Here is a 23,026-nt window from a genome sequence, read left to right as displayed (position 1 = left end):
GAGAACTACTCATTTAAGGGATTATATGGGTTTATGGGTTTTCTTATTAAATTCTACAGTACCTTTAGAATATTGTCCTAAATTTTCAAATTGATCCGGGTCTCAGAGTTACAGCCTCGAGAACTTGTAGGCTCGAATCTAGCTAGGCTAAGTGCGCCAGCTTTAAACGAGTTTTTCTCGAAACTGTATTTTGGATGTCGGTTGGCAAAATTTCTCGAGAACTACTCAATCGATTTTCGAAAAATTTTACCAGGTCTTCGAGATACAATTTTTAAGGGGAGAAAAATATCGAGAAATTTTCACTGAAATTTAAATTTTTTTGTAAGAATGTCTGTCAAAAATCGAATTTTTATTTTTTTCTTCGTGAAAGTTCTAAGTTTGAAGATCTTATTCAATAAAACATGTATTTTTCACTTCAGATGACCGTGTAAGGAGTTATCCGGCGGGCGCATCTTTTTTCCGAGGTGTCACCGGAAAGGTGTTGCAATGGCTGAGTTTCAAATATTTTTCTCCAAAAATTTCAAAATTTTAGTTATTTTAATTAGCTAATAGTATATGTATGTAACAATAAAAAAATTCGAATGAAATATTTTATTTTTTTTATGAGAAAAATGTTTTGAAAAAAGGCTGTTTTTAAGTTAACAATATATTTTATACTGTTATTGAACCAGTTAGTGAAACTTTTTTCTTGTTTTTCATTATAGAACCTGATAGCGGGAAGGCTGTTTTTATCAACTGAATTCGTCTCGGACCTTTCATCATTAAAAAGGTAAATAGACAATTTTCTAATTAGTGTCGTAAAAACTCCTTAGTAATAATTCAATCAACCAGTAATTATTTCGGTTAACTTTAATATGCTATCATATTGCACTTACTTTATAGACTTATGCAAATCTTTACTGCTAAAATTTATAACTTATTACTATTATAAACTCTAAAGCTATGTAATTTATATCCCAGTCGTAGAATTCAGTTTCTTTTCGTTGTAAAATTGCTTCTTGAATACAGATGTCTCCCTAAACCTGACGAACTTATTTCATATAGTTTTTCAAGATCATATTTTTCGCACAACAGTTGTAGACTATTTAAATGTGAATATCTTCAAACATGCCGTCATATGGTGGAAACCGTTTACCTTCTATCTAAAATTCAAATCGAAAGTACTTTGACCCCATACAACGTTATTTTTAAAAAACTTTGTGTAATTCCGATAGTCTACATATTTTCAACTCTAAAACATAAATAATACAGTATATTAGAAAGCACAGTTATTTGGTACATAAACCAATAATCGCTTAACCGTGTATAACTTTAACAAAGAGAAGAAGTGAGTGAGAAGTGAGAAGTGGCGAGTGAGTTTAACGCCATTACTTTACTGTCAATTTCAAGAGCACCAATTTAGTCACGATCTTCATTAGGCTAGATCAGGCGATATGAAAATTGCACAAAGAAAGTCATGCGTGTGTGAGAAAATGTATAGTATGTATGTATAGATTTACATTTAGGTACACAATTGTGAGTAAATCGCCAAACCAGTTCAGAAGCTGCGCAAAAACATCAATCCGTCAGACAGCAACGTAAGTCATCAGCGGGACGCAATGCCTCAACTACCAACGACACTCGACAGTCAACAAGCAAAGTCAAGTTACCACCAACGATAGCAGCACATAAGCAGCTAGGCAGTTGAATACAAGTGAGAAATAAGAAATAACACAAACCGCCAACAATGAAACGTCAAAACAAGTTGTTGGCGCTTTTTATCGGCGTTTACGCCAATGTGTGTCTGTAAGCCGGCCGGCGCTTTTGGACATTCATAACTCGGATCGATTTGAATCGACAAACGATCGCTGAATTGCGCTTTAGCGACACGCACACACAGGCAGACATCACTTGTTGTTGTTAGTGGCTAGTGGTATGGCCCATACAAGCTATCCGACGAAGCCGTCGTGCTGTCTAACCGCAATTGGTAAAAGTATCTCATAGATAAGTTGCGCCGATCAATAAAATCGGCAATCTGTTTTGCAGCTCTGCAAGGTAGCGCAGCTGTCAAGGCTGACATTGCCATTTGCAACAGGCGGCGAGCTGCAGCAGTCAAGTGGCATTGGCAGACACCAACGAGCCGTTCGAGCCGTGTGGTGCGCTGTTGCAGGTGAGCAACAATGTTGCCGCACTTGGCGCAAAAACCTGACTTTTGTCTATCGATATCGGCTAACTGCTGCAGCGCTTATCAGTCGCCTATAATCCTGCCGGTGCAATTGCCGCATTTGTTTGAATGCAGCTGTTTTGATTGTTTGTTTTGTTACTTTTTTGTTAGCCCATTCGTTGGGCATTTTGAACGTTCGAGAGTGTGAGCGTGTGTGTCTTCTCCGTTATATATATATGTATCTAATTTGCTGTTTGTGTGTGTGCATCTGCAGATTGGCCGATAAATTATCAAGTGACTCGAACAGTACGAGCTCTACGTGCAAGTACCTTTGGCTATTTCACTGTTACCGGCACTTTTAGCTATCAATTGCTAACTGTTTTCGCCCGCACACTCTACCGGTGTTGCCATTGTACACCAACAAACTGACACTTCACTGTTACTTTTCCATTTCGATTGCTTTTGCAGCAGTGATTGCACGATTTTCCACTTTTGTCGGCACTTTTGACACTTCGCCCGCGGCTGCCTGTTGCATGTCTCCCCACCGCCAGTTGTGCTTGCACCAAAAGAAGTTAGATTTATACTTGTGTACACGCACATACAGTTGTGGTTGTGTATAGGCGATGTCTTTCTGTTCGTTTGGCGCACACGTGTTCACGAGTTGATCGCTTGGACCTTCTCACTTCTGGGCAACATGTGCGGCAAGACACAACGGCGTCGAACACTTAAAGTTTCTGCTCGAGGGCAAATTACAATTGGCAGTACTTAGTTGGTGTTGTATCCATGAATTGAAAAATTTCACACTGAATGCTAGTAGCACTCGCATTTTAACCAAGTAGGCTAATGTAGGCCAGCAAGCATGTTGGGCGTTCATTGTGTACATACTGAATGGTAGTCCATTAGGTGGCATGATAAACGATGGGCTTTAGTCTCTATATATAATTGTAAAATCATTTTCATTGTGTATATTGCTGGTGGATTGTTGGCATGGATGGATATTTCCAAAATAAAGCGATAAACTTTCATATTCATACGTGGTGGCATATGTGCGGGGTTCCAAGCCATAAGATCATTCGGTGAAACAAATTAGTTGCTGATATTGCTGTATGGCTTTTGATCAATGAAATTTCCGAAAGGGCTGACAGATGGATCGATCAAGGTTATGTATAATCTCTTAAAGACATGTAGGATCACAATGATCCTAAGATCCATGGGTCCCGAAGTAAAACACTCATGATTTTTGCTCACACGGTCTAGAAAAGACTGCAGTGCGGTTGTTGGTTTAGTGATAGCTCAAAGCTTACTTGGCATCACATGCGAGCTGGATGGGTATTAGCGATGCTGAGACATACCGAAAGTGCAGGGAAGTCGGTATTAGAGAGTCGCTGGGACATCTTCTCTGAATCTTGACTGACTGGATACCTTGGAGTCTGCTTGATGTGACTATATGAAAATTTAATGTTTTGATGCGTGTCTGAATAAAAATTTCTTTATACTTCCAATGTAGTAATATTGCGCCGATATCAAAACTAATTATTTTCTGTTCGCTTCTTATTTCAGAACACCATATTGTTAGGGCAATCATCAGCTAATTTTATAATTCTTTAGTCATCTGTCATTGACACGTAGACAGTAGGCTTGTTTTGCTTCTTAAAAGTCTTTGTTGTTGTTTTCTTTTCTTTAAACATGCTGTGCTGAGCTGCGCACTTAGTATTTTTGTTGCATATCAAGGCAACAATTAGCATTGAGTTGCTGATGTTGATGTTGCAGCACGCACTGTTTATCCAAGCTAAAGGCGTGCGTCTTTTGTTATTGGCGTTGCAGTGTTTATGTTGAATGCACAAAATGCCAATTTTATATAATATTGATGTAAAAGCGCTTGAGTGCATTGAAAGTAGTGGCATACAACTTATAATTTTGCATGCAACTGCCTGGCAGTAATTACTGTCCGAGCGCATATGGCTAATATGCAATGAGCACTGAGGTATTGTTTATAACTACTTATATTAGGGTGGATCGACCCTTTTTCTGTAAGTTCACTTTATTTAGGATATTTTGTTTTTATTTCGCAACAACAAAAATGTTGGTGATTTTGATAGGATTTTCCAAAATTTGGCTTTTCTTCGCTTTCATTACGAAAAATAAATTACTTCACATGGGTCACAGTAAACTTATAAGTCATTAAAGAACACTTTTTTAACAGCATTTTTTTTTTAATTCCACAATGATTACACGTAGTCAAGTGATTCCTATCGCTATCATTTTTTTTACAAGTAATGAAGTTCTCCAGAAATGACCTGTCAGCTGGAGGACCAAAAATTACCAAAAATTTTGTGTAAAATTCAACATTTTCTTTTAAAAATTACTCAGTTTTGGAAATTATAGAATTACCGCAGGTCATTGTGCTGATAATAACAGCAGTGATTTTTTTAATTGCCTTACCCTAATGTAAAACATACGCAACTAACTAGCATATCAAATAGATTATATAGTAAACCCATTGCACCTTACTCCGTTTGTTGCAACAACTGGTCTCATACTATTGCTCGGCTGGCGACGGGCTTCGCCTCCTGTCCATTGTTTGTTGTGCAGCAAAAAAGCCCGTCACACAATTCCCTAGTTGCGTGTAGGCATGTCTGTCTATCAATACACTGCCGTCTCTACTTTGCATACATCAAAATGCGCCAGCATAAATATGCGCAATCGTTTTTTAGGCTTTACTTGCCCCTGCCATTTTATATAGATATATATTTTTTCATGCACCGCCACAATTATTGCAACACAAAAATTGCACAGTTGTTGCAGCGCACATCACGGCTGAGGGCAATCAACATTGTCTGTCTAGCGCTGACATATGTTTGTGTGTTTATGCTGCCGCTGCAGTGACATGGCTCGGCATTCGCCAAGGGGCATAAGCGCATAGCAATGACAATTGCAAAATATTTAGCAAATATGAACTTCTGACTCAATTGCCAGTAAAAACGGGCAACGCAGCTTTTGAATGTCCGTCGACTGTTGATATTTATTATTTGTTTTTTTTCGGCTTAGTAGCTTTGGCTATTTTATTTTTTCGCAAACGCTAATGAAATAGCACACAGACACACGCAGACATATGCGCCTTTGTGCACATTTCCGGTTTTTTGTAATGTGGCGTCGGCGTCTGCCGGCATCATCATCATCAGGCGCAGATTTTCAACACTTTCTCGCCGCGCGGACGAGCTGCTGTGATTGCAGCGTTGCGGTTCATTTGCGCAGCAGATCAGTTCCGTTTTGTCTCGGCACATCCGCCCGCGCAGACGCCACAATTCAATCATCATTTCCCGCCAGCAGCCTGCTTGATTCCTCCATCCCGTCCGTCCCGTCTCTACTCATGAGCTGTGCTCTATGTCTAGCTGTCGCTGCAATTACGCGCTAACTAAGCTGTCAGCAATGTCACTGCGCTGATCCGTTTGTGGTTGAATTTTTATTTGTAATATTTATACTTTTATTGTATCATTTCTATTCTTAATTTATTTTATTTTCTGTTTTCTAATTTTGAATTGTGTCTAGTTCAAGGTCGTAAAGTCACCGCTGGCGTAGGAAACTTTCAAATTACAAACATGAGTGTTTGTTGGTATGTTTGGTATGAGTATATTGTCGTTCATTCGTGGTTGAAACAGCAGTAATTCTCAAATACACTCTAAGCAAATAAAGCTCGATGTCTGGCGGTTAATGTAATGTGCATGTTGTTGCACACACCCGTTAGGAAATTGAGGTGCCTCATATTACCTTGAATTTCCAACTAGGTGATCATGCGTATTTAGTTTTTATAACAATTTTGACATAACTTTAGTTCAAGTTATCAATAGAATTAATTAATTACTTTTGTCTTCATTCATCAAAAAGCAGATAAAAAAAATATATCCTCATATCATAAAGTTCATTATATAAAAGTAAGCGGTAGAAATTCCTGCTATATTTCGAAATATTTTATTTATTATGGAAATTTTTCGTCTTGTAACTGTAATTCCTTTCACAACGTCGGTTTTGTAGTACTTTTGAGTTCTTCTGAGGTAAAGTTTTATCTCAAAACCTAGAAAACAACAAAAAATTTCGACGTTTATCATTATTATTTTGTTGGGGTTGTTGCTTTAATATAACGGGTTTATCTACCTGCAAGTGAGAAATAAGATTTATCTTACTGGCATCGTTCGAATGTCGGATGAATCAGTGAAAACCATTTTGATAAATTATTTGGGCCTAAGAAAAGTTTGGATCCAAAACTACTTATTTTTTTTGTAAAAAACTGCGTCGCTTTAACGTCTGTGAAATAATGCTTTTCGACTATCAGGATATCATGAAACGTATTATTCCTAGTTATGCTTACGATCCGGATGATCAGTCGGCCGAATATGGTGGCAAAGGTAAGTCGAAGCCGGAAAAACCACGTCAAAACATTTCAAAAATCAAGGTTATGTTTTCAGTTTTAATTGAATATCGATTGAATCCGAATTCCTTCCGACTGGCCAAACTGTCAACAGGAAATAATATTTGAATGGGGTCGGAACTATGGACCGACAACTTATGTTTATGGCTTATGCTAAAAAATAATGCACCGCCGAATACTGCATTGATTCTTCGCGAATTCCACCATACCAGAGTTAACCTCGTGTGACTTTGGGTTTTTCAAGAAACTCAAACGACCGCTGCGGGAAAATCGTTTTGAGTCAATTGTAGACATTGAAAGTGAATGCGCATTGGAGACCATTCCGGAAATTTACTTTAACAACTGTTGGATTGGAAAAAACGTTGACACAAGTGTATTGGTACCACAAGGGATTTCTTTGTGGGGACAACATAGATTTTGAAGAATAAATTAAGATTAGAAAAATTATAAAAAAAAATCTTTCTATTTGTACTCATAGTAGTATAATATACTTAATAATCGGTGTTTGGCTGTAAAGAAGATTTTCCATAATATTTCTTAAATTTAATTAAATTCAACAAACAAAAAAAAACGTATTATTACAATAGCTGAATGAGGTAATGATAGAAAGACTTTCAATTCAAAATTCGATTGAAAGTTGGACTTTCAATTCAAAATTGAAGTCCTTTTATCATTAACTGACAAATATATCTAAGAAGGTAGTGTGAAACCAACCGTTTCGGAGAAATTTTTTGTCACCGACTCTGTAAACAGCGTTGCGTTGATAAAAACTCATTTCAATTTTTTGGAGCCGATTACTTACTTACTCAAATCAACTTTAAATTCTCGTACAATATTTTCAAAGAAATTAGATTTTTTGAAAGTGGATATGTTTCAATTGAATTTAATTGGTTGACAATTTCCTACTGGGAAATACATATGAGTATGGTCTAGTTGACTGCTTAATATAAGCGGTCGCACTTGTTCCTTACACTAGGTTACTTGTTCTCAGCTAACTTCCATTTACATATGTACATATATGCTTGTGTGTAGATATATGTTTACAAGCGTGCGTCTAAAACAGATTAATCTGTGTGGGTAATTGATTTGATTGCTTGATAGCATTTTTTTATTGTATAGAACTAAACTAAAAATGTTCTTGGTCCAGCTCGTCGTTCGTCAAAATGATTGCCACGCTTTTGCATTCAAATCAGACATATACCTAATTACATACACATTTAGACCGCTGCCATAAAAAATATTAGTTTTGTAATAGATCTAGTTCATTGATATGAAAATTGCTACTGAGCTGTGTTATTGAGCAATGAAAAATTATAAGCTGAGTGATTTATTTTTTTATTAAATCATATACATATGTGAATGAATATACATACATTTTATATATACAGTGCTTACCATTTATATTATGTATATTTCTAGGTATATGTATGCAGTTTATATCAGTTGCTTTGGGAATGATTTTTTGACTCTTCTATATATTTTATGTTCCGAATTGTATCCCTTGTGTCTTTTCCGCCACATATATTTTTTATACAATTATTTTTATTCATTCTTATTTTAGTAATTTGTTCATTTCAAATTATTATTGTTTCTCAGTAAATCATTTTCTGTGCAATTTCTGTACAAGCGACCAAGCGACCTATGCATTATTCATTAATTGCGAATACCGAAGCCAAATCCGATTAGTCAATCAATTAAATTGAAATGCTAAGCATAATACTGGTTTTTCATTGTAAAGCAGTGCTTTTTTAGAATTTCCCTTACTGTGGGCATTACCAGTACTATTTCATAAAAAAATCGCTCGATGTTAAAATATTTTAATTTTATAAAAACCTATACTATATCGTCACATAAAATGCACAATAACATAACATCACTTTTCACCAAGTTACAGGCGAAGGAGACGCGATATACTGGAAACCACTCATATTAAAAAAAATTTGAGTTTTGGTTATAAAATGGTTACATATCGCTTATAAAGTGGTTATATTATATATTGGTTATATCTAGCGGAACCTGAAAAGTTTATGTAACAAAGTACTCAATTTCGGTTTTGTGATGATACGTTGTTTGCATTTATAGTGTCGTTATGTTTTATATGGGAAACCGAATAACTCATTTTTCAATTCGTTCTTCTCTTTAAATGTATTTTACATTTTTTGAAAAACAAATATTTCGCAATTGCTTCCATAATTATGTAGCATTATCGCCAAGGTCGCTTAAAATTGTAGTAAATACTTTATTTGTTACTCAAACAATGTTACTCAAGCATTTTACAGATTAGTACTGAATGAGCATGACACAAGTATACTGTATTGTATATAGTAATTATATAGTGTGAGTATGTTTGTTATAAGTAAGTCTATATGTTTATAATAAGTAGTTAATACATGAATTAAATGAACAAGCTGTTATTTCTATAATTAACTGCAGCAGCAAAGCGCAAAAACGAAAACAAAATTAGTGCAGGAAACGGTAAACACCCTTGCCGGCAGACATTTCCTGAAATCAGCTGATATTTTCGCACAGAAAATGCGCAAATATTTTCGGTAAAAAATAAAATTTTTGCATTTATTTCATATATTTTATTGTGAGAAAACTGTCAAATAAATATATTTTTTGATGGCAGTGAAGGACACGCTTCTAATCGCTGATTATGGCATCACTCACGCACGTCAGCAATATTTTTTGTGGTCTGTTTCCTGCATTTAGACGCACGCCCACGCATGGTATGTTGTTGCTGCTTTTGAAAAGAAAAATGAAATAAATTTGTAGGTATTTCGTGGCTGTTGCCATCATTTTCAGACACAAATATTTCAAATTTATTTATTTTTTTCTTATTTTCTTAGCGGCAAATTTTTCAATATCTTTTACATCCATGCTTCGGACAAAACTGTTGATTAGCTCGGTGAACTATTTATCACGGAACATGCCACTTTGTGTCGCACTGTCAACATTAAGTGTTTGAAACAGCATATTCAATTTCATTTAGGCTGACAAAACTATTTAGTGTGGCAATTTAATTGTAAGCAGACAGGTCTTTATTTATGTGTTTGTACTTTCTATTAGTTTATATATGTATGTGTTTTTACTGCTTTCTTTGAATGATTTTTTTGTTTTTGTGCTATGTGAGTCTATTAGCAATTTTGTTCAAGCAAAATATATATTTTGTGATGCTTTTAAGCAAATTCATTAGCACCCGTAATTAGTTTACAGATAATTATATAGTAATCACAAAAAAAAAAAAAAAAAAAAAAAAATGTTTTGCAAAAACGCTTATAAAAATTATTATTTTTTTTTTATTAGTAATATAACATAATATATGCAAATATTTTTTTTTGCAAATTTTTATGACACTTTTTCTATAAAAGCTAATCGATCTACATCACATGAGCTCTTACAGTCTATGCTGATGTAATTTAAACATCACAAACTTTATGACTTACCCGACATTTATAGCTGCAATGCCCGATAGTTAGGTGGACCTTCATTGCGGTGCTAATTGATCTGTTGTAGTCAATTAGCATTGAGCTGCTGAAAAACTAATAGCTAAGTGACGTGCATACGCGTGTATTTCTGAAATACGACAATAGCATCTTATTCGAAGCGGCGATTCTAGGTGTAATTATCAATGACTTTGCTTGTATTTTAGCATTAGAAAGCAAGCAACTGCAAGATGTCTATAGTATATACTTGACTTCGACAAAAAATCACTTTTCATAAGTTTATAGGCGAGGGAAAAACATTATAAAAAACCACTCATATTGAAAAAAAATTGAGTTTCGGTTATAAAATGGTTATTTATTGGTTATATCTGAGAGCGGAAGCTGATAATTTTGTGGTAGAAAAACTTCCATTTTCATTTTTTCATAATTTTTATTGTATCGCTATAAAATTTTTGGCGCATCATGTGACTAAAAATATTATATTTCACTAATTTGTAATCTGATATTTATTTATTACTAATGCTTCATATAATACCCCTTATTTTTCCCGTTTGTTTATCCAGCTCAACGAAACTATCTTAATAACTGCTATTATTAATAATTTCCTTCTTGCTTATTAATTTTCTATAATCAACTTGCAAGAAAAAACAAAAGCAATTACGTTAATGTTAATTCTAATTGAGTTGATAATGCGTTTGCAATACTCATGGAGTTTGCGGCATTAGTCGCTTTGTCTCTCTATTTAATTAAGTGAATTTTCAGTGACATAAGATTTAATTAAGTATGAGCGTTTAGTCTGCTATGCAATTAATGACATGTGACATGAGTATTAAAACGAAAATTAATTGGATATTGAAAAATGTAGACCGATCACCAGCACTAATTAATTATATAATTGAATAATTAAGCGCAGAAACATATCGTCTGAATTTGAGTGTTTTCACATTCCTCTAATTAAGAGAGTATCCTGATGATATCGCGCAAATGCAGTAACCCAAACAATGATCATAAAAACGCGTGTCTTAAAGTCTGATGAGAATTCCAACAAGAAAAAAGCGTTTCGTTCGGCTGAACCGTTTTACGAGGGTTTCCTTTTATATTATTTCAGATTAGAGAACAAAAGCAAATACTACACTTTTTCATGTATTTCAACAAAATACTGAAGCACTTCTGCTACTTAGATTGAGGTACCTCCGATACATGCGTTCTAAAGGCATCATCCACTTCTTCAGGTGTCGAAAAATAGCTCCCTCTTAGCTTATTTTTTGCATATTGGGAATAAAAATAAGTCTTTGACAAAGATATGGCATTCTTGCTAAACCAGTTTGCCCACATAATGAATAGTTTTCGAAACTCGTTCTGGAGTGATCTACGACCTTGAATGAATTCAATGAACCATAGATAAGCACTAGTTCTTGATGGATCTCCATCGCCGAAAACTGATTTAAGTTCACTGTTGCATTGTTGCTGAGGTAGTCCACGTCGAAAGTTGCAAAAATAATCGCGCGAAAATGTTCGCGATTTAATTATATTTTTTGTCCGAGATGAATATTCTAAGTTATTGTATAACTTAAAAAATGTGCTCGATTAAATTGCATTTTTTGTTTCGATATGAATATTTTAAGTTAATTTATAACTTCAAAAATGTGCGCGATTAAATTGCATTTTTTGTTTCGATATGAATATTTTAAGTTAATTTATAACTACAAAAATGTCACATTTTAAGATAAAGTTGGGAGTTGCTAGATTGCAAAACTACGGTTGCCAAATTCTAAAACATAAGAGGCGCCTATATATTACCCTAACTAACTGGATCAGAATAAGTATAAACAATAAATATTTACCACAGCAGATTAGTTAGTCTGGATAGGACCGGGTTCCGGTCAGAACGCTATGACATTTTAAATTCAGCCTTTGTCTGACATTCACGGCGCGCTTGCTTTGTTCTGTCTGATTGTCTTTTTGTTAATCTTTTAAACTTCAATGAGCTTCATTTGTTTAAGACACAACAACAGCTTACCGTTATTCTATTTGTACATGGTTACATGGATTTCTAAATTAGCTGAATTACTGAAAGTCTCTCGGTAGACTATTGATGCAAAATAGTGACAATTGTGAAATAAAAATATGCAAACTACCGTTGGTTAAGCACAACAACAACACATATAAACATTGACAAAAGCTTGTTCCAATCAGCGACTGTGATTTACAATGCACATTTTATTTTTATTGTTGTATCTGCCAGTATAGCACGCGTCAATTGGTACAATGTATCGTGCCACAACCAACCACCACTTGCCGCTTAGGCCGCTAATTTATTGCAGTTTGCTCACCTTACGACGATCATTTGCTATATCCGCACCAGCCGAACAAAGCATGACACAGAGACACAATTCTATGGCAAACTGGAACATAATAAATGCACACAAATGCGAACGATGTTAGTGCATTAAAAATAGTAAAAACCAAAGTTAAAAATAAAATTGGAAAACTAAAATAAGATAAAATGGATGTGGCAATAAGTATGTGCCTTATATGTAAACGCCTACCGCTAGTCTCCCACAACTGCAGCCGAACAAGAGCAAAGAGCACACGCAGCCATGCATGCATTGATTGTCCAGCTATGTGTCCATCCACACACATATGTATATACATACAAACATACATGCGATGTGCAACAATTGACTTGGATTAAACATGGAACGGTTGGTCAATTGTCAGCGGCAATGACAACAAAACGACCAAACCAAGCAGTTCATCAGTCACCAAGCTGCACATTGAACGTCTGTTAGCAAAATAAAAAAAAGAGAAAAATATATATAAAAAAAAAACGTTTATAAATGAAATTTAATAGGCGTGCCACCCAACTCAACAGTTCCTCCACAACAATGCATGCAAATTCATTTACAACTCATTTATGTAATGCGACACGGCGACATTTGCAACGCACCAGCGATATCTTTTGCACCTAATTACCTCCATGTGTGTGTGTATATGTGAACACACCTACACACATATTTAAACTTTTATTATCACTTTTGTGCAATTGTTGCCTATAGTGGCAACCACAATGCCTCTGTGTTGCTGCAGCATGCAAGCGATCATCAGCGATCAGTAAAATTATCATTTATATTACGATCAGCCGCTGCTAAATGGCACATAACATACATACATACCTTGTGTTCTCGCACGTGTTCGCTTGTATACCGCCTTCTGTTCCGTTGATCGAGTGCACTTTATCGTTCGACTTTGGGTCCTCTGATTGAACTCAATTCAAATATTCTTTATTGCAAGTGCATTTTTATATTTCTTTGTGTGTTTGGTTGCTTGTGTATAACTATATGCATAGATAAAAATTGTTCAAATGTCGCCTAATTGAATTGTAGGCAGTTAAATGGGTTTATGAAATTCGTATAAATTTTTTTGTGAAAACTGAGATGATCTTTTACATTCGTTCTAATTTCTATTACACGAAACTAATTTGATTGTATTGCTCAATTTAAATGTTGTAAGTTAGTACAATTTATAGAAATTATAATTGACTTTTTACAATTGGCCGTTGTACTTTGTACATAAGTATTTAAATAAAATATCTGCATGGTTTAGCATATCAAGGTTCAGTATTTTTCGAAAATATGAATTTAAAGGGCAGGCATTCCTGGGTAGTTCCAAGCCTGATGAGTGTCATGAATAAAAAGTTCAAAAGTCACAGACTAGACTTAAAAATGCTTAACCATTTTGATACTCATTTCAATATCTTCAATATACATAGTTTTAAGAAAGTAAAAAATAATAATTTTTAAAGCGCGTTATCTAAAGATCAAAATTTTAAATCGAAATTTAAATTATTATGGTCGCTACAACAGAGTGGGGAACATAGTGACTACAATCTTTACACGCGTTTTTCTTAGAAGGGTGTTTTTCAAACCCGTTTCCACTCTCAAAGGAAGAATTTTGAAGATATCAAGAATTTGGAGAGAACATCTTTAACATCATTTTCTATAGAAGCTTTTATCTTTTTTTTTAATCTTCCTATTTTTTTTCTACGAAAAACTGCCAAAAATAAGGGCAAAATTCGATACTTTTTGTTCAAACCGCCGCCATTTTGTCGAATTTCAAAAAAAAAAAAAAAAAAAAAAAAAAAAAAATTAAGAACTTCTATAGCGTGATTAATCATCTTTTTTAAATTTTTAGTTTAGACCAAAATTGCCACCGCAAGCGTGGACATAGTCTAGGATCTTTTTTGTACTTGTTATTTCAAAAGTTTATTCAACTACTATAGTACACCCAATAAATAAAGATAAAAAATGATTTTGTATTCATGAATGTATTTATTTATAAAAAATCGGACTGATTAAGTAATTTCAACATAAAATAAAAAAAATTGCAAAAATCTGATTTTTCGGAGGGTCACACTCAGACGATCCCTTAAAGAAGTTTTTTTTAGAGTTATTAAAATTTAGTTTCCAATAAAATATCTTAAAATTATGAAATAGTCTAAATTTTCTTTCACAAATTCTTTGATATGAATTTTGTGCCTTGTCAAGACCAGCCATTAGTCCAAAAAGGCATCTCTTTACCGACTTTTAAGGTTGTTATACCACCACTAAAAATAAAAAAAAATACGGAATTAAAGGTGCATTAGCGTTGGCTTTATTGTAGGACCTTATATTATTAATATCTCGTTTCATGCCATTTGGCGCTCGAACCGTTTGCTGCTCGCAATGAAAATATTTATAGTATACCCGTTATGCGGAAAATGATTTTTCCATTACTTTCTAGTTTACACCTGCGGTAAATATTGTTATAGAGCAGACTTATTTTTAGCGTGTGTTTCCCAATAGTATCTGTAAATTTGTAAATACTTTTCCTGGACATATGTAGTAAATCCTTAGTTGTAGTCTTGTCATACTTGGACAATATCTGTTTCGTTACATAACAGTTGGATATTGATTTCACACTGAGATATTTGTTCAAAATATTTATAATGCTTTCTTTTCATATTTCAAAAAGATACATTAATGTTTCGCCAGTTAGTAGAGTGTTTCGAAACGTAGACGTAAAGCTCCTCGGCACTGCCAGTTCTACAAATATAACTAATTTGTGTCATAACTTACCGGTTAAACGATTTTTTTTCGGTCAAAATAATAAAGTCTTTATTAAATGTAAGCTTACTTTTTCATCTTTATCTCTAAAAATGTATATACCTCCCAAAATCTCTTCTGCTTATGTTGTCCTGCATGTACATTACGGTAAGGCATTTTGGGCTCTCTGTGACTAATTTCATGCTTTTATGTAAAAACATACGTTTTCGGCGCATCTAACTCATGCTTGCTGTTTGCGCTCGCGCAGATGTACATTATGTCTACGTTTTCGTAAAGCTAGCACATAAACAGCAGCTGAAAGTTGTCACAGCCACACCTGGTTATTTACAACCCTGAGTTTATAATTCAAAAAACAAAAAAACGAAACAGTTTTTTGGCAATTTCTGCAACCATATGACACATGAGTACAACGCAGACACGTACATATAAATTTAATAACATTGACCTAATCCCGTCACTTTCGTGGTGGTTTAACGAGTTCTCACCGTGACAAGACCGTTTCGCTGAATTGAACCATTTCTCCGCTCTGCTGCCTCTGCTGTGCTAATTTGCTCAATGAGCGTTGTATGAAAGGCTACCAAAAAAATGCCGAAATGAGTTGATGAGTTAAAAAGATTGACCAACAAAGTACAAAGTAAGTAGTCTACTTTCAGCACTTTATCATCATGCCATTCGGTGTTGAGGACACGTTTGCCACAAATTTTATGCAAAATTTAAACTAACGCACTTTAAAGCTGCGGAATTAAGCGGGCGACACGTTAAGTGGCAAAATAAATTTGCACATATGAGGCATAAGCAGCATGTGTGTGTTGGTGGATTTAATTTGAAGAAAAGTGGATTGAAAGAAGAGCGAGTTCGAGCATACGAAACACTGTAGATATTAGAGGAAATACATACACACGCAAGTTCTTGTATCTGTGTAGTTGTAAGTGGATTTCTAAGATACATTTCGTGTATTTTGAAGAGTGCTTGCGGCAATTTATTTAAATTTTGGCAATTCTGCGAATTCTATTCTTCTTCTAAAGACAGTAAATACATAAAGACAGTAATACATATTTACATATGAAATACCCTCAATCTAAGCGCAAATGTGTGTGTGCGAGCAGACAAACTCATTTTTTTTTTCTAAATTTATTCATCAAACTCCGGTTTTAAAGCTGTTGCTTCCGTTGAAATGATTTGTTGGTTTATTTATATTTATAAATATTTATTATACCCTGAACAACGTATTTTAAGTTTGACAACAAGCTTATAACATCCAAAAGGGTATATATAAATCACTAGGGGGACGAGCCCAATTTGGCCATGCCAAATGGGTACGCGAACTAGTTCGCCAACTTTTGAGATATTGATCTGAAATTTAGCGCAAGTTATTTTGTCCCTAAGAAGTTGATTTTTTGTCGGAACCGACGATAGGATATATGTAGCTGTTATACAAAATGATCGCTCGAAATTTAACCCTTCTACGAACAACTATTTTATATGATATCTCCACGAAATTTTAGGTGGATTATTGTGCACATGCAACAGTATAATTCTTGAACAAATTGTTCAGATCAGCTCATTATAGCATATGGCTGTCATACAAAATGAACGATCAAAGTCAATACCTTGTATGGAAAACTTTTTTATTTGATAATATATCTTTTCGTAAATTACTGTAGATAATTGTCAAGGACAGCGATAAAATCACCGAAAAAAATTTTCAGATCGGATTACTATGTCATATAGCTCCCATACAAACTGCCTGTTCAAAGGCAAGTTCCTGTACGAAAACTTTTTAATTGTGAAGGGTATTAAACCTTCGGCACAACTGAAGGAAACTTTTGTCTCGTTTTTTGTTTTTTTCAAAAACTAAAATCGTATGATTTTTGGATTACTCACACCAGCGGCAACACATAATGTTTTCGCGCATGAGCATATGCATGTCCGCCTATATAGTCGACCATGCGTTTGTTTGTTTGTAAATATGTGTATACCTGTGAATTTTGAATGAACTCGCGCGTATGTTAATTTCAATGCCGTTAAAACTGGTTGTAGACTTTGGCAAAAAGCAAACAGCAAAGTCATTTACATATTTACTTGCGGCGTTCGTTTATGTACAATGATTATTAACTTTGTTTTTCATCTTACTTCATTCGGATTGAAGGGTAACATGCACTCTTGGCCTTTTTAAGCTATTCGATGTGAAAGATTTAGCAAAAATTTGCAAATGAATGAAAGCATGAGTTCAACGTTCATGCAATGCGTTTCTTTAAATACTGAAATGAAAGTAAAATGTATTTATTAATATGCGGTTTAAATGAAAAGTGTTAAGAAATATATTTTTATGCCACACTGAGGTCAAATCATTGTAATTAGTACTGAAATTTGGTTCAAAGAAAGCCAAGTAATTACAGTTTTTGAGTGCAAGTCATTCAGTCTGTAATAAAATGAAGTGTTATTACAAATTTATGCCAGCAGGGTACAGTAAGCGCTGGTTACAGGTGACGCTTTTATTTTTAAATGGAGAAACTAAGCTACCGTTATCGAGTTGAAATACTTAAATATATATTATATAAATATAATTTTTATAGGGCATTAAAAAACAATTCCATTCGGGGAATTAAGAAATCAATATGGTGTCACTAACCATTTTGTTATAAGACAAAATTTGGCAACAGTGCTTTGTGCTATGAACGTTGATGATTGAAATATCAGACAAAAGTAATAAATATAACTAATAATAATTTGTAAGAGTTCAGAACGCTGCTTATTGCCATAGCGGGCAAAACGACAACTAAATATATGTATATATTTTGATCCTAAGTCAAACTATTATTTCAATACTCTTTCAGCATTTTCTTGCTTCACCTTGCTACTATATTCAGATATTTTTGAACAAAGTTAATATAAAAGGAAACTCTTTGTTTCGAAAGAGAGAGAGGGAAGGAGAAAGCGCTGTAAAAAAAACCAGGTTTCATATAAAATATGTTAACTGTTTTTGGGCCTACACACGATAAAAGCCTCATCTTTATTTCATCGGCTGTACCGAAGCTATACTACCCTTCATAAGGTTTCTTAATAAGGAAAAAAGAGGAGGATATTTTTCTTGATTTTTATCGGTCAGTTTGAATGGCGGCGTTAGTGGTCCGACCTTGACAATTTGTTCGGAGATTGTAGCCTTGGCTTGCACAATAATCCATGCAGAATTTTGTGAAGATATTCTGTCAAATTGACTGATTGTGATCGATCAGTTTATATTGCAGCTATATGCTGTAACGTTCTGATAACGGCGAGAGGACGTATGCGAAATTTCAACGCAATATTTATTTGATACGAGCAATAGTTTCGGAAATACACTTTGAGAACTTATGCGGTCAAGGCTAGCTGGGCCAAGTGCGCTGTCTATAAACGCGTTTATCTCCAAACTGTGTTTGTGAAGTCGACTGGCAAGATTTCTCGAGAGCTACTCAACCGATCTTCATGAAATTCTTAAAGACTTGGGCGAAGAACTTTTTTTTCGGTTACAACTGTTTGAAAAAAATGTCGCAAAATTTTAATTTTTTAAAAAAATGGCGCCAATAATTTATTCTTCAGTTTTTTCTTTCGTGCAAGTTCTAAGTTACGATTTTAGCTAAGACATTGCGTCGGCCGAATTTAAAATGTTTTTTTTTTTTTTTCAAAAGTTTCAAAATTTTATTTATTAGCAGTGTATTTTTGTAACAATAAAAAATTCTATATTCATTCTTGTATGACAAAAAAAATGTTTGAAAGTGCCTGTTTTTTCCCCGAGGAAATCAATGTAAACCCTTAAAACAGAAACACTGCGTTGATCGGTGTCCGGTTATGAGGAATTTTACTTTATATATCTTAAAGGGTCTACGATATCTGCTTTTGGGTGTTACAAATATTGTACTTAATATACCACGTTCAGAGTATAATTGGCCAATAGTATGCTCTAAATTGCAAATCTAAGAGAGCAAAAATATTTGCTAAAAATTTACTTCAATCCCTCAGGTTGCTCACTCACTCTTCGTGGCAAACATGATATACCCTGTTCAGGTAAAAAAAAAATCTCGTGACTTTTTTTAAAGTTCTTAAAATTAAAGTGGTTGAATTGCCATTCAAAAGAAATAATTATGCTAAAATTATTTCCCTCGAAATTAGTCTCTCATTAGAATAAAACTCTGCATTGCAAATATTCGACTATTTCGCCATATTCGCGATGAATACCAATTTCGCTACTGCAAATATTAATTTCATTTATTTATTTATTATTTCTGTTTTGCGTGGCACTTGGCAAAAAGTTGCAAGAAGTGGCATTAATTGCCATTTATTTGTGCAAATGCAATGCAAACAGACAGAGCAAATGATAAATGTACATAGTGTTAATTTTTCAAACAAGAGTAGCGACAATCACGGCAACAACAAAACAAAACAAAGCATGTAAAAAGGTGTTAATGACATTTAATGAGTGCGCCGCCAGTTTACATTACTATTCAACAACAAAAACAATAAGTTGTTAGTATGCCGCAGCAACAGGTCGTTGCAGCAGTGAGTGAGCCACTTAAATAGATAAGTGTCGCCTCACTGACAATCCGTGACACATGACAATTGTCAAATGTATTTATGTGTGTGTGTTGTTTTAACTGCTGAATGATGCAACTATTTAACTGTGTATTAGCAGGTGGGTGCGTGCGGTTTGTGGGTAGATGCATACCTGCATTTTGATAATTATACATACGTGTATATGTATGTGTCTTTGTAGGAGTGTATGTGCCCAGCTAAGTGGCAAATATGAAGTTACATACTGCCGGCTTTTGCGGTTTCATATAAATATATATTTAAGTGTGCATGTAACTATGTAAAGTTGTGTGTGAGAAATACAAATGAGTAAGAAAGGCAAAAATCGAACTGCATTAATCAGCTGCGAGCGATGCATATCGATTTACGAACTGAAGTTATTTGCTGACTTGTCGATTTTTCCGCTGATGCATTAAATATTAGATTTAGGTAAAAAAACAAAACTCTGAAAAAGTTTACTCACTTTGACACTTGAAAATTGATGACGTTCAAAAGTCGAAAGCAAATGACGCATTGCTGCATGCCGTAAACGTTTGTCATGTCGACATGATGTTATAAACCAATTGTGCTGGTGTGACTGCGAACATGGGTAAAATACAGCCAAACATACATACATATATGCTGCCATGATGTCTTTTGTATCTCCTGTAAATATGTGTATACGTGCTAATGGTACAAATAATGTGTGCAAACTATTTTTAAGCACTGATGCGATCATTAAAATGTCACACTAGCGTAAATCAGTGACAGCCTTGTGACAGATATGGCCATCACGTAAATGTTGTACAACAAACATTTGCGTGCGGTAAAAGTCGAACCGGCTTAAAGCCGATCAATTTGCTCGCCACGAAATAACAAATATAGCGAATCATAAGTTTTATTCGTCGTTATCATTCGGTATTTCGACAGACGCTTAATTATATTTTAATAATTATTGATTGCAAAATATTGCGATTTAAGAAAGATAAATCATAATTACAAGTTGCTTTCGAGTGTTTTATGCATTTCTTTTTGGGATTTTTTGATTTTGTTATTTCCTTAATATAAAAATATGTTTTTAATTGACTCTCAACTGCAAAGAACACATTTCGAGTTTCTCTATATTTGTAAAGAAAAAACACAGAAACTTCAGATATAAGGGGAATATACATATGTTATCATTCGAAAGAACATTTTTTTAGCATTTAATTCTTTAAGATTAGCTCTTTCAAATGTTTGCCGTGGCTACGTCTCAAACCAAATGTCACCGAGATCACGAGCTTCCATTTCAGGCATCAGATAGTCGGTTATCACGGCGTCATTGACGGTTATGGACCGATGACTTCATCGGCCCACAAACCACATCAAACAGCTGAATGAAATGATAGCTCTTGAATCTCTTTAGGTTGTTCTTCGTCTCAAATGGGGCAATTTTGTTTGTTTAGATACCCATTGGGCTAGAAATGGGCCCCACTGCGGAACAAAATTTTCCTCGAAAAAGGTCGTATCATCTAGGAGCTTTTTAAGAGCCCCAAAAACTCGACACATTTTTAGCTTCAGCAATATTTTGTCGATATTTTTTATTATTCGGTTCTCTTACTACCCGATGCTATAAAATAGCGGGATATCATATATATACATTTTTTCGTATCGCAATGATCACTACTCAACAAACTGCAAATTCTTATTGACATACTTATAGGTACACCCAATCTCTTTTTAATATTGAATTGCTTCTATAATACACCGAAAACTGATCTTATTTTCTGCTGCTCTTCCTAACCTTCAAATCTGTTAAACTCACATGCTATCGAAAACAACTTAATCCAATTGATTTCAACACATTTTCATTTAGTTTTCTGACAAATTGCACACTTACCTTACTTTCTCCTCCGCTAATTGTTACATACAGAGTAAACATTGCTTTTCAATTTCGTGCACCATAACATCCAACAGATTATATGGAAAATTTGTATGCTTAACCTGTTCGCCTGTTTTTTACACGCGCACAATTAGCTAGCGTTCATTTATCATGAACTGTCAAATTAAGTGCGCATGCAACGTTGTGTGCGAAAGTTGTCGGCATGCAATGGTAAGAAGAGGATGGCAAGTGTAACGCACTGATATTTGTTGATAGACAAACAAATGGTAGAAAAGGTGTGAGTTTTCGTATTTCCCGTATTTTATTTGTAAATCTGAAGTATTTGCTTGGATGTTTTCAAGGAGTTTTAAATGCTAAATTATTAAATTACATTTCAAATTCAAAATACCTAAAATTATGAAGGCTATAATATATCATATTATGAAATAGCTATAAATATTTTTAACATTTTTTTATATGTACGTACTCGAAATATTTGCTACCCACCCAAACTACTTGTGAATGCATATTCCTACTAATCTTCATGCTGATCGCGTGCTTACGCCATATAAAAGGAAATCAAAAATTAACTGAAGTGTCCAAGTGCCTGTGTTGTTGCAAAGTAAATTGTACAAAAAACAAAAAAAAAAAAAAAATAATAAATAAAAAATTGCATGTTTACTGACTACATCAGCAACAATAATAATAATAGGAATATCAGCTTCAACTGCCTGAAAGTTGAGTACAAAATCAGCGCATCAATGCCAAATCTGTTTTTTGAAATTTGATTTTTTTTTAAATTTTTTTTGTTATATGTACATATATTATCGTTGCTACTGAACTCTGCCGAAAAGTGATGATGACAAACGAGCAACCTTGACTCATTGTTGCAAAAAAATAATATTAGATAAAAAAAGAAAAGAAACGTACAATTCGGTTGCACCGACGACAATAGTAGTTCGATCTAAACAATTGGCTCGTCGCGCTGACCATTTATACACATATTATCCTCTGTAGTAGAAGTACAAATTTAAACAATTTTGCTGGTGCTTCTTACTCCGTAAGATAATAATTGTATTATTATTTTTCATTTAATAAATAAATAAATTAAATAAACAATTTTGCGGTTGGCGTTGTTTATATACTAGTCGAAAAAGTCTTTTCGTATTTCTAATCAAACTTCAACTTATTTTTTATATTTATAATAATAAATAAATAAACAAATATGTTCTATTTTGGTCGACCAATTTTAGTAATTTTTTCCCAAAAGACATTATTCTATCAGTGAAAAACTTTCATCAGTGTAAATCGAAATTTCGAAATTTCCAGAACGAAAACGAGCGAACCATTGTTGTGCTACCCGAACTGATACAGTATCGTCTCCGTAAACGTCACAAATTTCATTTTGCGTGTTCTTCCTTTTTTATACAAAAATTTCTAAATATAGCGAATTTCTTGATTATTTCCACTCATTTGTGAAGAGCTGTAACTTTTTTTCAA

General features: G+C 34.2%; 1 protein-coding gene across 12 annotated transcripts in view; it reads left to right on the top strand.

Moving 5' to 3' along the window:
• The window catches only part of LOC108978281 (protein windpipe), a 154,768-nt gene that overhangs the window by 113,063 nt on the left and 18,679 nt on the right, over window positions 1–23,026 (top strand). For all 12 annotated transcript variants that reach the window (XR_001994095.1, XM_018948464.1, XM_018948457.1 and 9 more), the window contains one exon: window positions 705–769. The gene's annotated coding sequence lies outside the window, so the exon portion shown is untranslated. The remainder of the gene's footprint in view (window positions 1–704; window positions 770–23,026) is intronic.

The sequence above is a fragment of the Bactrocera latifrons genome, unplaced genomic scaffold (assembly GCF_001853355.1).
Source record: "Bactrocera latifrons isolate USDA-ARS-PBARC rearing strain unplaced genomic scaffold, ASM185335v1 scaffold_12, whole genome shotgun sequence".
Classification (NCBI taxonomy): Eukaryota; Metazoa; Arthropoda; class Insecta; order Diptera; family Tephritidae; genus Bactrocera; species Bactrocera latifrons.
This window is presented reverse-complemented; position numbering and strand designations above follow the sequence as displayed.